Genomic DNA, 13,283 nt, shown 5'->3' with positions numbered 1-13,283 from the left:
CCTCACCACAGTGACCAGATCATGGTGACTCCTCACCACAGTGAATAGAGCATGATGACACCTCACTATACTGACCAGATCATGATGACCCTTCACCACAGTGAATAGAGCATGGTGACCCCACACCACAGTGACTAGATTATGGTGACCCCTAACTACAGTGAGAGGGTCCCAGGACCAGATCTGGGCACCAGCACACACAAACTATTGAAGCTCAATGCTGTCTCCCTTCTCCAAGCATCTATTTCCTTGGGCATAAAATGGGTGTCATAGCACTAAGGAGTCCGGCACACTACAGCTCTCGGTATATGTAACTGGAAGTTATCTTTGTACTGGCCTCTGACAGAGACTACATTTAAAAAAAAATGGACTTCACCCCTGGGGTCTGTTAACCTAATACAGGTGGAAACTGTGTCTGAAGGGTTTTTGATAGATTCCAGATGACAAATCCATAGTAGAAGCTAGGTACATTCAGGATTGGCATGCCACTGGCTAATTGAATCACAGGTCTTCTGGGGATCTGCTGGGGAGATGTATGGTTTGTTTCTCTTGGATGTGAGCTGGTGAAGGGTAGGCCTAGAGCTAGTGGGCACCATCTTGCCACAATATGGATACTGTGAAGGAAATCAGAGTGGGGGTGGGGGGATCTGGATGAGGGGGCAGGTGTAGTCCCTGATGACATACTTGCTCCTCCTCTCCCCGCAGGGTATTGAAACTGAGTTCAATTCCTTCTGAAAGGGCAGAGTATCTAGTTGTCTGTCACTAGCTAGTGAAGGAATCCAGTTACCACACAGTTGTTGAAAGGGCGGAAGCGGAACTGGAATCGGGTAAGGAGCGTGGAAGGATACACTGGGTGAGACACATGGGCATTGCAGCGGGGCTTGCAAGCTCCCATGACTTTGTCCAAAAGATGGATATTGAGCTATGTCTGGTGCTACTCCTTATGCCCTGAATGGCTCGCAGTGTACTGTGAATTCCACCTAAAGAGAGCAACAAATATGTTCATATGAGTAAGAACCAAGTCTAGAATCACGCATTTATAAAAAATAGTTATGTCTAGAAAGTGAAATTAGAGTACATCCTTTCACTTTCTACTTCAGATTGCAGGGAACTAATAAAGTTATTTCAACTGGGTATGGTGGTACATAATCCCAGAGCTAGGGAGAATGAGGCAGGAGGATCCATCCAGAGTTTGAGGCTAGGCTTATTATAAAGGAGGAACCTGTCTGGAAAGAAGTGTGGGGAGGGTGCGAGGCAGGAGTGGGAAATGGGAAGGGGGGGCAAGAGGGAGAAAAAGTGAAACAAGAGAAAAGAAAACAGTTATTTTCAACCAAGTTTCATTATTTGAAAATGAGGGCAAATGGCATGTTCTTTTTTTTTTTTTCGAGACAGGGTTTCTCTGTAGCTTTGGAGGCTGTCCTGGAACTCGCTTTGGAGACCAGGCTGGCCTCGAACTCACAGAGATCCACCTGCCTCTGCCTCCTGAGTGCTGGGATTACAGGCGTGAGCCACCACCGCCCGGCTATGCTGTGTTCATTTTAAAGAGGGGAGCCTGGGGGTGGGGGTGGTGCTGAAGTCCTATGATGGTAAACCTCAGCATACATTGTGTAATTCCCCACAGTGTTTGATGCCAGGGTCCGAGTGTGCAAATGTAGATGCCTACAGCTAGCAAGTATACTTTGAGTCTCCAGAGTGTGACAAGCATTAAATAAGGAAAAGGCCAGCTTCACAGGCATGAGAATCTTATTTAGATTTAAAGAAATTACAGTGAACTGAAGTCACCCTTACTTGACAAGAACTTTTTCATAAACATTTTCCCCCCCTGTCCTGAAGAGTCATTCACAGACATTCGATGCATGCCTACATTGGCCATCCCGTTTACTCGATCAGCTTCATTTTCTCTCCTTTACTCTTCAACAAAAACCTCTGTCGGCAGATGGTGTGGTCTCCTCTGCCAAGTGAGTAGATCAAGGCCGAGGGTGATGGACTAGGTGACTGGGCCCTCCATTTCTGACTTCAAAGCTCAGCCTACTCTACTCTGCTTTCCCTGCTCTGCTGGGGAAGCCTCCCAGCTGACTCAGCCCAAGCTTCTTCTCTGGAAAACAGGGGGTGATGAATGATAAATAATCCTCACCCGAGTTTCCACATTTCTTCCCTCAGGAGCCTCAGTGTCTGGGACTTTCTAAAATTAAGCTGCTCGCTTCCTTTCCTACCTTGAGCCAGTTTTAAATATAGGCCCTCCTATCCATCTTCCATGTTCTCGGATTTCCTCGGCTCCTCGTGGACCATCAAATCCAGCAGTACTTTTCCTATTGCCCTCTTGACTTCCTTTGAGAATCTTGCTTGTTACCCATTTTGGACTCACTTTCTTGTAGATGTGTGTGCCCTTCTCCCCTGATGCAAAGGTGGAGAAGCCCCCAGGGTTTCAGCCATCCCTGATGGTTGAGCTCTGGGATATCTTGAGGCCTGCACAACCTGGTCTTGAATGAATTTCTTGAAAACGGTAAGATATGGAGAAAGGATAAGCTGTGCACCATTGCAGATATCTGTTGCTTCCTTCTAACCTATAGGTGACATGGAATACTTTTTTCCCCAAGCCAAACATAAGGTTTTAATTAAATATTCTCGGTTCTGTCCCCTGGTACTTGAGAGTTTTAAGGCAACTTTAGTTATTAGTTATTTAGTTATTATATATTTTATTTATGTATTTTTATATTACATATTACTATAATTACATAATCATAATTATGCCTATAATTACATATAGAAATAGTGGAAGCTGCAAGGTTCTGGAGTAATCTCAGCACGACCTCTAGTTACTATGTAACTTTGTATTGTTTCTTCAACTCAAAGTGAGTTTTAAGATCATACTGAGCTGCAGGCGGTGGTGGTGCACACCTTTAATCCCAGCATTCAGGAGGCAGAGGCAGGTGGATCTCTGTGAGTCTGAGGCCAGCCTGGTCTACAGAGTGAGTTCCAGGACAACCAGGGCTGTAACACAGAGAAACCCTGTCTCAAAATCAATCAATCAATCAATCAATCAATCAATCAATCATACACTGAGCTCATGGATTAAGTCACTTAAAAATCATCCTTTTCCCTTGTGCCCTTGTGAGCAGGTGATTTCTGTGAGCTATTACTATTCTTACATTGGCATGCAGTGGGCTTTTCTAAATACCAGGCTCTGTGATAAACTTCTTGCATTCACTCCTACATTCACAGTAACATGGCACACATTACCTCCACCATCACCACCATCCTTTGCACTGGGACAATGTGATTCACAGACAGGAGATGAATTGTCTCAAATTCCACAGCTAGTTAATGACAGTGGCCGGGTTAGTGTCAGGCCATCAACGTCATAGCCCCCCTTTCACCCACTGTGAGCTTATCACCCCTGGCTTCCAGCTCCTTCCCCAGGGACCCCCCTTGGCTCCTTCCTACCCTGATATCTCAGAGATATATCCACATTAATCTTCGTTTCCTTCTGCTATTTATGTTCTGTTACCTTGCTGATATCATATCACAAGAGTTGATTCATCAGAAATTACGGCTCAGTGGCTATGACCCTAAAGGAAATGTCCCAGAACATTCTGGAACCTGCCCCATGACTTCCTTCAGCCATGAATGATAGAGTGCTTATCATGGGGCAGAAGGCAGTCTATTGTGGGAATACAAAGGCAAAGGGACCAGGTTAGAAGACCTACAAGACACGAGCCTCACGGGCTGGCTGAATAAGCTGCTGTACACACCGCCTACCATAAACAGGAGGGGTCAGTCCAAACTGCTGACAGGCAGAGGCGCTGCTACAGGGGCAGTGAGCCAAAGACCCAAACCACAGAAGCTACCATTCTCTACAGATAAGAAAAAAGCTGTTCATGGTGACAGACACCCAGGTCATCATCCTTGTCCCCAATCTAGCCCCTCTTTCCCCGTGTTCACTTGCTCCAAGGAAACGTCTTAGATGCTGCTGTCCCCACAGAGCAGAACGCACCTGCCACCAGAAACAAAATTAGCCCACAAAAGTAACCCAGAAGGTAACCAATATTTACAAGTATCCTGAAATGCCATTTTCTCCTGAGAACTGCACTTTCTCTGTCAAAGCCGCCCTCCCTTTAAGACCACAATGTTTTCTGAGTTAGGAAGGCAGAGTGATGATAAATCTACTAAGCACAGCAGTCCCTTCCATCAACTCTTTCATGAGAAACACGTGGAGGTGGAGGGGACCGTGAGGGTGCGATGGGCAGAGTTCAGGAAGCCCCACCCACTTCTGGTGTACATGGGGATTTGTGGTATATTTCAAACATCCCAGCACTCCTAGGGGGAGGTGACAGATAGCAGAAGTCCCACTACAGCTGGCAGATGCCGGACAGCAAAGATAACCGAGGCCTCCTCTGGGGAAAAGCCACAGTGTGGTGTTGCCCTGCTTTCAATGCCTCAGCACGCACTTTGTAATGAGCCATTGTTCCATCCGTGGCCTCGGCGCCCACAAGACCTATCAGGTTTACAAATCATATGAGGCTACAGTATCTCAACACAGATATAAGGGCTGGGCGTGTAGTTCACTTGGTAGAGGGCTCACTTAGAATTCATAAAGCCCTGAGTTCAAACTCCAGCACAGCATAAAAGCCAGGTGTGGTACACACCTGTAACCCCAGCACTTAGGAAATGGAGGCAGAAAGATCAGAAGTACAAGATCATCCTCGGCTTCATACTGAGTTCAAGGCCAGCCTGGAATACAGGAGACCTTGCTTCACAACAAACAAACAAACAAAACTGATTTAAAATTGAAGGTACTTGCTTAACCTCCTAAGCCTGCTTCCACTTTTGTGTTCTCAGTAAAAGACAATAATCATCACCCACCATTTAGCTAGAAAAGAAAGTGTCAGCGTCTTCATTCTATGTGCCATTTCCCTATGCAGATGATAAGCAAAGGCAACTGGCTGTGCTGAGAAACGTCTTGCCAGCATCACTTTCAGACCAGGAGCACGTGCTCAGACCTCCTCACCTCTCCCTCGGCCTTCCCATCGCTGTGCTCTGCTTCCTCCTGCTCACCTACCTCCTCTACCTATGGACACGATCTTTCTGCAAACCTACCTGCTTTCACAGCCTACTATTCTGTTGACTGCCTTTTGCTTCAGACCTGCCCATACTCCTTATTGGGGAGCACAAGACCCTGAATAACCAACCTGTCTGCCTCCATTTTTCTCCCCAGCACCTCTGAAGGCTGACACCTATACAGTGACATCACCCATCAATCACTTCCTCACATTCTTCTCTGTCCCTGAGACTCTTCTTCCCTCACCGTCCATCATCTTCTTGAGGAATTTTGGCTGACCTTCCACCCTTCCCCAACTCCCATAGTCATCTATTGCTGCACTGGGTGGCCAGAGTGGCAGCCACCTGTGCATGTCACATCCTTCTCATTTGGTTCTTGTCTCAAGGACTAGCACTGTTTCATCTCTGCATCGCCCACCCACTGTTAGCCAAAGCCCAGGCCCAGTGGGAGAGGAAGAACTGAATAACTATAGAATGAATGGATGGATGGATGGACGGACGGATGGATGGATGGACAAATGAATGAATGAATGAATACTTGATGTATCTGATGAGCTTTTTTGAGGAAAAGTGAGGAGGACTTCAGGTTTGGAGACACAGACAGTGGTGAGATGTAGATGACTTTTGTAAGCATATGAAATGGATAAGAAGCAAAGGTTTGGGGAGCAGGTGGCTGCTTTGAAAAGGAGGGGACATTTGGAAGGTCCTGGCTCCCTATGTATCCATTCAGTTTGAAACAGAGCTATGGATGGGAGATCAATTGGAGTATCATCAAAAGGAGAAACTTTCAGTCACAGGGTCTAGAATGAGGGAAACAGTGCAGTACAGCTGGGGAACGGTGGCATTAAGGGCTGAGCAGAGAGGACAGTTCCATGTGAAAGACAGAGAGGAGCAGAGGAAAGCACATTCTGAAATTCACAAGCGGCAGGCACAGACACCCATGAGATAGTAGGCAAGGCCCTTAGTCACTTAGCCCCTGTCTACCCCCAGGAGATGCAAGTCTACAGAGCTCAGGTCCTCTGCATATCCCACACCATTTCACCTCCTCATAGCCTTGCTCAGCCACTCCATCTGCTTTCAAGGTCCCCATAAAGGCATCCCCAAACTCTCATCCATTCAATGACCTCTTGAGCTTATCCTCCTGAAAATCCTTCTTAGCCTGCCTTGCCCACTAGGCCTCCACACTTTTATGAACTTGGCTCTTATACATCGTGTGTATTATATTTTTCTTCCCATGTCTATCTCCCAGGCAAATCTGAGGTTGGCTTATTTACTTCTACGATGTCAAGACTAGACGCAAGGTCTGGCATCAAGCCAAAAGTATATGTTACTTACTGGCAAAGAAAGAATGAAGGACTTTGTACACTGATATCACTCAGCATGAATCAATACAACATAAAACCTACAAAGGTTAATGGAAGTTTCTCCTCTACTGGGTTTTGGTTAAATGAGGTTCCTTTGAAGATGCCTGGCTTAACATTATACAGGATATGGAAAGGACTGTTGTCCTAGCCTATGTGAGCTCCTCACTGAGGTTGAAATGAACTATTCTCAGTGGGAGGGATCATCTTCAGAGGTAGGTTATATAGAAACATCCGTTTGTGTTGAGGCTGCCAAATTGCCTTCTCCTTGCCCTCACTACACGAAGGGTGTCTCATAAATGCTAAATAATCATAATGACCATACTCAAGGGGATGTCAGTGGCTATAAAAGCTAGTTTTTATGGATGCTTCCTGAGTCTCCTGGTGGGTGGTTAGAAACTGCGTAGGCCTGATGACCGGAGGTCTCCATACAGGCTGCATCTGAGAGACCTATAAGCTTGGGTGGCAAGAAAGCACTCCAATCATGAGCAGGAACGCCCAACCATTGATTGATAGTGGAAGGCCACCCACACTGTGCCTTCTGGAATCTATTGGTGAGTCATGGGCCAAAGGATTATGTCTTCAATCTGGGCCACTGGGCTTGATATTGAGGCATTTCCTGCTCACAACTTAGGGGAGTTGTCCTGAGTGAGGTTGATGACCTCTAAATCCAAGACACAACTAAATGAGAGAAAAGGCCTCATCTCATTTACCTTTCTGGATGTGGCTTCCCAGGCCCTTCACATCTGAGTCTGCATTCTCTGGAATCTGGGTGTATATTCACTCTGCCACTTCCCCATTGTATTTCTTCATTCCATGGCCACTAATTGAGCACCTGTGCTGGAGGCTAGGCATATAAAGGTCAAGAAGAAATGAATACCACTTACTGAATCAATAATAGAGAGGTAACTATTCCTTTGTGATATGCTATACATATATATATTAGAGGTGAACACAAAAGGAAGAGCAGGTGACCAAAGGCATGGTATTTGCACAGTTTTGAAGAATCCCATCAGGCAGGTACAAGGGAAGAAACCCATGTCAGGTATGAGAGGCCGGGGAAGTGTGAGGCATCCTGAAAGCTTCCAACTGCACTATCCCAGGGGCACCACTCAAGAGTGTCTTTGAAAGTTTGCAATGGCACATGTTGGGACCATGTGTCCTTGACAGTCCTCCTCAGGAGTCCTGGGTTCTATTCCTGATTGTGTTTAGTGTCTAGCTGTATGACCTTGGACTACCCTCCTCACATTTCTCAGCTTCCTCGAGCGACGAATCAAGAAGCTGGGCTGGATATCTTCCAGATGCAAGCTTCCTTCTGGAGTCATCTGTGAGTCTCTGAGTCTAGGATGAGATGAAGGACTTGTAAAAAGCCCCCTATTCTTGATTTACACAAGACAGTTGATTATTGATGCGTAGAACATTAGAACTAAAAGGGCTGTTTAATTCAAGTGATTCTTTTTCCAGAAGCACAAGCTGAGGCCCAGAGAGAGTAAACAGCTTGCTCAAAGACACACAAGTCAAATGAGGACCCAGACTAGGGTCAAGGCCGAAATGTGTTTTCCTTGACAGGCTTGGAACACACCTTTAATTACAGCATTTGGGAAGTAGAGACAAGTGGATCTTTGCAAGTTCCCAAGTTTCCAAGTTTCCAAGCCAGCTTGGGCTACATAAAAATTTTAAAAGGTGTTCTTTCCCCTAAGCAAGTAGTTACCAAATTTGGCTATGTCTTCCTCAGAAGAGTGTAATCCCAGTGGCCTAAGTTTTAAGCCTATTAACAAAAGCAGGTAGGAGGCAGACTCAGCATCCTTCTGTGGAGCAGGACGCCAATGAAGTCTTCCACGATTTTTTTTTCCCAGACTGTGACCATCCTGTCTCTCAGAGCATGCAGGTGACAAGCCTGGGGATAAGGGATTGGTACTTCTTTGAAATATGACAGTCTAAGCAACTTTCCACATAAGCAGATTAAACCCCTGGACATACTCAAGTCACTTTAAACATAGCCAGAATAGTCAGAGCACCATGCATTCCCCAAGGCATCCAAACGAACATTTCACGTGTAACTATTTCCTCTGCCTCTTTCTGCCTTTCCTATCTCTACGTCACAGCCACACCCTTTCTCACCTGGCCACTACATTAGTCACCTATCTCCTTCCTTTCGCTCTGTCTCCCCTTGACAACTTTAACCCTCCCCTGCTCAGGGCATCCCACACCTACCAGCTCCAGCCTGGACTCTTCACCCTGACTTACCATGCCATTTTCCGTTTTCTCCTACTTCTCATCACGGCTCATCTCCCAGGCACTCACCCGACCCAAGAACTCATTGCTATTATTCACAGTTCAACAAATGCATTGCACTCCCTCAGGCCTGCATACTCTTGCTAGGGGTTCTTTTCTGACCTAGGAATGCTTCTTCATCCTCAAATCTATCTACCCAGGACATCCTTTTTGTATTTGCCTATCTGGGCGGCCATAACAAATCCCCAGTCTAGGTGATTTAAAAATAGACAGTTAGCTGGGCATTTGGTGGCATGTGCCTTCAAACCCAGCACTGGGGAGGCAGAAGCAGATGGAAACTCTATGAGTTTGAGGCCAGCCTGGTCTAGAGAGTGAGTTTGAGGACAGCCAAGGCTACACAGAGAAACCCTGTCTTGAAAAAACAAACAAACAAACAAACAACAACAACACCCCAGACATTTATTTTCTCTGTAAGTCCATGGTTGCCATCTAAGCAAAACTGGTTTCTTGTGAGCATTCTCGACTAGCTCCCAGCAGCTGCCTCCTCTGTACCCTCGCATGCTCTTCCTGCTCTAGGACTACATATACAACATATTTGGGGCTTCTTCCTTTACTTTCAGTGGGATTAAGGCTCACACTTCAAATATCACGTAACTTGAACTATCTAAAACCCCTATTGGCAAATACAGCTGCATTGTGAACCAGAGCAGAGGTGTGTGTGTAAAGGGATTTTTGTTTTGTTTTTTGTTTGTTTGTTTTTTGGTGTTTGTTGTTGTTGTTTTGTTTTGTTTTGTTTTGTTTTGAGACAGGGTTTCTTTGTGTAGCTTTGGAGCCTGTCCTAGAACTCTCTCTGTAGACCAGGCTGGCCTTGAACTCACAGAGATCCACCTGCCTCTGCCTCCTGAGTGCTGGGATTAAAGGCGTATATCACTGCCTAGGGGAGTCAATCTCAAGCCACCACTCCTCTGCTGTAGCTTTTTCACTCTGTGTGTTACGATTATGTATTTTCACATTTGTTTTCTCCACTGGTTTCTGCAAGCCTCAAGCTATCTCTGACCCTAAAGTTTGCTAACATCTGCTCCAACTTTTGTGAGACTCCCCAAAGCTGCAATGATGGGCCCTCATTAAGACAATCATTGAAAATTACGAAGAAATGAATAATTTGGTGTGAATTAGGGACCCGTGCAATAAGGTGCCCTGGAGTTTTAGTTTCAGATACTCACACTCCTGTCACTTGGCTTCAAGCTGGTGAGCAATGAACGTTCCCTAAAACCAGCGGCCCATTTTCCATTGCTCCTGGTTTCCTCACTCCCCAAGCAGTTAACGGGTAACGCCAGCCTTGCCTGAGAAGAAGAACAAAAGAAAACGTTTCAGAGCAGTACTAGCCATGCACCCTGCTAAGCAACAATCTTTCCATAGGTTTTACAGGAATCAGGATCACCCAGGAACTCCTGTTCCCAGTGGGCAACATGAAAACTACATCAACTGAATTGATCACTCTGTTCTTTCTGGCCCATGTTGCCACCATGTTGACGTCTGTAGCTCCTGAGGCCATCGAAGGTCATGCCAATGCCAGGCAGAGCTCCTGCCTGCCTCTGAGTCTGTTCTATCCACCAGGAAGTGAGAAAGGGAGAACTCACCATTTTCTTTCAGGTTAGGGACAGGTAGGACACATTATTTTTAAATCCCATAAGCCAGTCCCATGAGCGCACCTATCTATCTCTAAGAGAAGCCCCCAGTCCCCTGCTAATCCCTTTAGTAGGATAGTCTTATGACCAATTAAAAATTCTAGTTAATTCTAGATAGAAAAGAAATCCACAGAAATTCTACTGCTGAGACCAAGCTTGCTCTGAGGCTTGGGAAAGCTGCTTTCCTAGAGTGTATGCCAGGTAGAAAATTGTGGGGTGTGCATATAATACAATGACTTCAAGCCGAACAGCAGCTCGAGATAATTCAGTCTCCTTTATTGGTGAAGCAATAATGGGCCCATTTGGCAGAAAAAGCTACTCTGGACACTGAGACAGCGGTGATTTGTCCCTGTAACATGATCAATAGGAGAAGTTAATCTTGTGCAGATACACCCACAGACTGTTGGGACAGACTTGTTGAGCCCCTGGAAGGGCCCTTGGCTCTCTGAGTTTATGCTCCCATGACGCCTGGCTGGTGATGAGAATATCATGATGGGATATCATTGCAGTCAGACACAGCTGCCTGTAGACCTTGATGCGGTATCTTGTTCTGTCCCTTTTGACAGACATTTCTTCTTCTGGCTATCTTCGCTCCTCAGGAGTATCTTCCCTCCTTCTCCCTTCCTTTTCCTCTCCCCTGCCTTATCTCTCCTTGCTTGCCCCTCCTCTCCTCCCTCCTCTCTCCTCCCTCTCCTCTTGTCTTCCTTCATGGAATATTCTCAGCCAAGGGGCCGAGAATAGGATTTAGAGGTGTGAACTGGAGGCCGGTTCCTTTTCCCCTCCCCATTCCTTCCTTTCTTCTCCACCTTCTTTGCCCCCCCATCCCTCCCCTTCTCCTCCCTCAATTTCATACTATATTTTCCCTAACAAGCTTACTGTCCACAACACCAAAGTAAATCAATAGTTGCTACTCAAGTCTTCAGAGGACTTCATCCCCAGAAATGTTTTGCCTTAAGCTAACTTCTACTTCCTTTTAACATTTTTGCTTGTTTTAATCAAACGCCTTGGGTTTCCCCCTCTAATTCTCTCTTTGCTGGCCCCTGATGTGGCCACAGTCCCCTTCTCTAGCTGAGTTCTGAGTGCTTTAATTATTTACATACATTTCATGCTTGCTGTGGGTGTTTCCCCCTGGCCTTTACTGCAGATTTCTACAGGTCTCTTGGGGGACAGAACAGTACATCTGTGTCTTGGGCAGGGTGGCTGAGGATCTGATGGAGATAGGGTGCTTAGTAATCTGTATTGGATATTGTCAAGATCTGTGGCTGCAGGGAAGTGAATGGATTGGGGTACAACTTGAGAAACCCTCTGGTCCCTCCTTGTTTCATCGACAAGAAAACTGAAGCATATTTGGAGATTAGCTTCCTTTGGGTGAGATTCCTTTGCCAGCCATGTTTCTTTGCATTGCCAGAATTTCCTATTCAGTATTTAGGAAGAAAGGAGTGGGCAAGGAAGGGAGGAGGGAAAGAAGGAAGGAAGGAAGGAAGGAAGGAAGGAAGGAAGGAAGGAAGGAAGGAAGGTTTATTAAATATTGAAAGTGCAACTTAAAGTTAGCGCCATCTCACTTTATCTCGGAGACCAGCAGAGAAGTGGATACCACCATTGTATCACCTAAAGGGTAGGATCAAGGCTCAGGAAGATGAAGTCACTAGTTACACAGCATATAGGAAGTGGAACTGAAACTGGCCAAGTTCCTGCTGAAGCCCATCAGTCAACCACCAACACCTTCAAGGGGAAGAACGCAATGCATTGTGTAGGAAGCCAGACCAGCGTAAGGGATTCTTTTAAACAGTGTAATAACAAAGTTAGGATCTTGAGAAAAATGTCTCTGAACCTTGATGTGCTCATCAGTAATGAAGGATGGGCTCTGAGTCCTGAGCTCCTTCTGGCCTTCCAGGAGTGTGAGACAGCCCTACACTGAATTCCTCCACCTCGGTAGAGCCATTAAAACATGATAGATCCTTTCAAGAGGAGCAATGTTTCTTTAACTAAATTGCCAAGGTCAGGCCAAGCAAACTTATTTGGGGTTTGCGATGGGATTGCTCTTAATTGATTGGGGTGAACAGTTCAAGCTCCATTGGAGGACTGGCTTTTCAGCCTTAAGCTGGAAGGGACTGAAGCCTGACATGATCTGGGATTGTTTGGTGACAGCACCACTCTTAAACAGTTGATCAGGGGCCCTCAGAGCCCAGCAGCTCCCCAGTCCTTGGAGGAGAAGAAGGGAGTGTTAAACAGTAGATAAATATGCTGCCTGGGTCATTGGGAAGTCCTCCCAAATGCCTGGGGCTTTCCTGTGTTTCACTCCTGATTGCCAGAAGGGGTTTCTCTCTCTCTTCTCTTCTCTTCTCTTCTCTTCTCTTCTCTTCTCTTCTCTTCTCTTCTCTTCTCTTCTCTCTCTCTCTCTCTCTCTCTCTCTCTCTCTCTGTTTCTCTTTCTTCCTTTAAAGGTATTTTATTTTCTTTCCTTATAAGCATTTAGGACCATAGGAAATTTTGAATTTCTTTCTTCTAGAGACTCTAGGTAACAATGGTTTTTATTTCTTCTAAGCTTTGCATTTCCTTTGCCCTTCCAATTCTTTTGGCAAAGATTCATTAATAGTACAAAGATGATCACTAACCCACCATGGACATCATACCTTCTACTTCTGGGAAGCTCCTTGCTCTTTCTGTGCACAAATTGTGGAGTAGCCATCATGAGGCCCTAGCCTGGCCACCAGGAAGTAAAGCCTCCTTCTTCACTATAGAGAGCACAGGCAATACGCTGGGAAACAAACATTGGATATATTTCCAGTTACCTTTAGAAGAACTGAAACCCTGCAGGTAGGCAGCAGGAGCCCAGAAACTCAAGGGTACAGATGTCAAAGCTGGCTACCCAAAGAGGTCTCATCTGCTCTCAGAGGAGAAACTGGATTCAGATACAGTCTGTAGACATCCATGCTCCTAAT

This window comes from Onychomys torridus, chromosome 2 (genome assembly GCF_903995425.1).
Source record: "Onychomys torridus chromosome 2, mOncTor1.1, whole genome shotgun sequence".
NCBI lineage: Eukaryota > Metazoa > Chordata > Mammalia > Rodentia > Cricetidae > Onychomys > Onychomys torridus.
Note: the sequence above shows the minus strand (reverse complement) of the source record.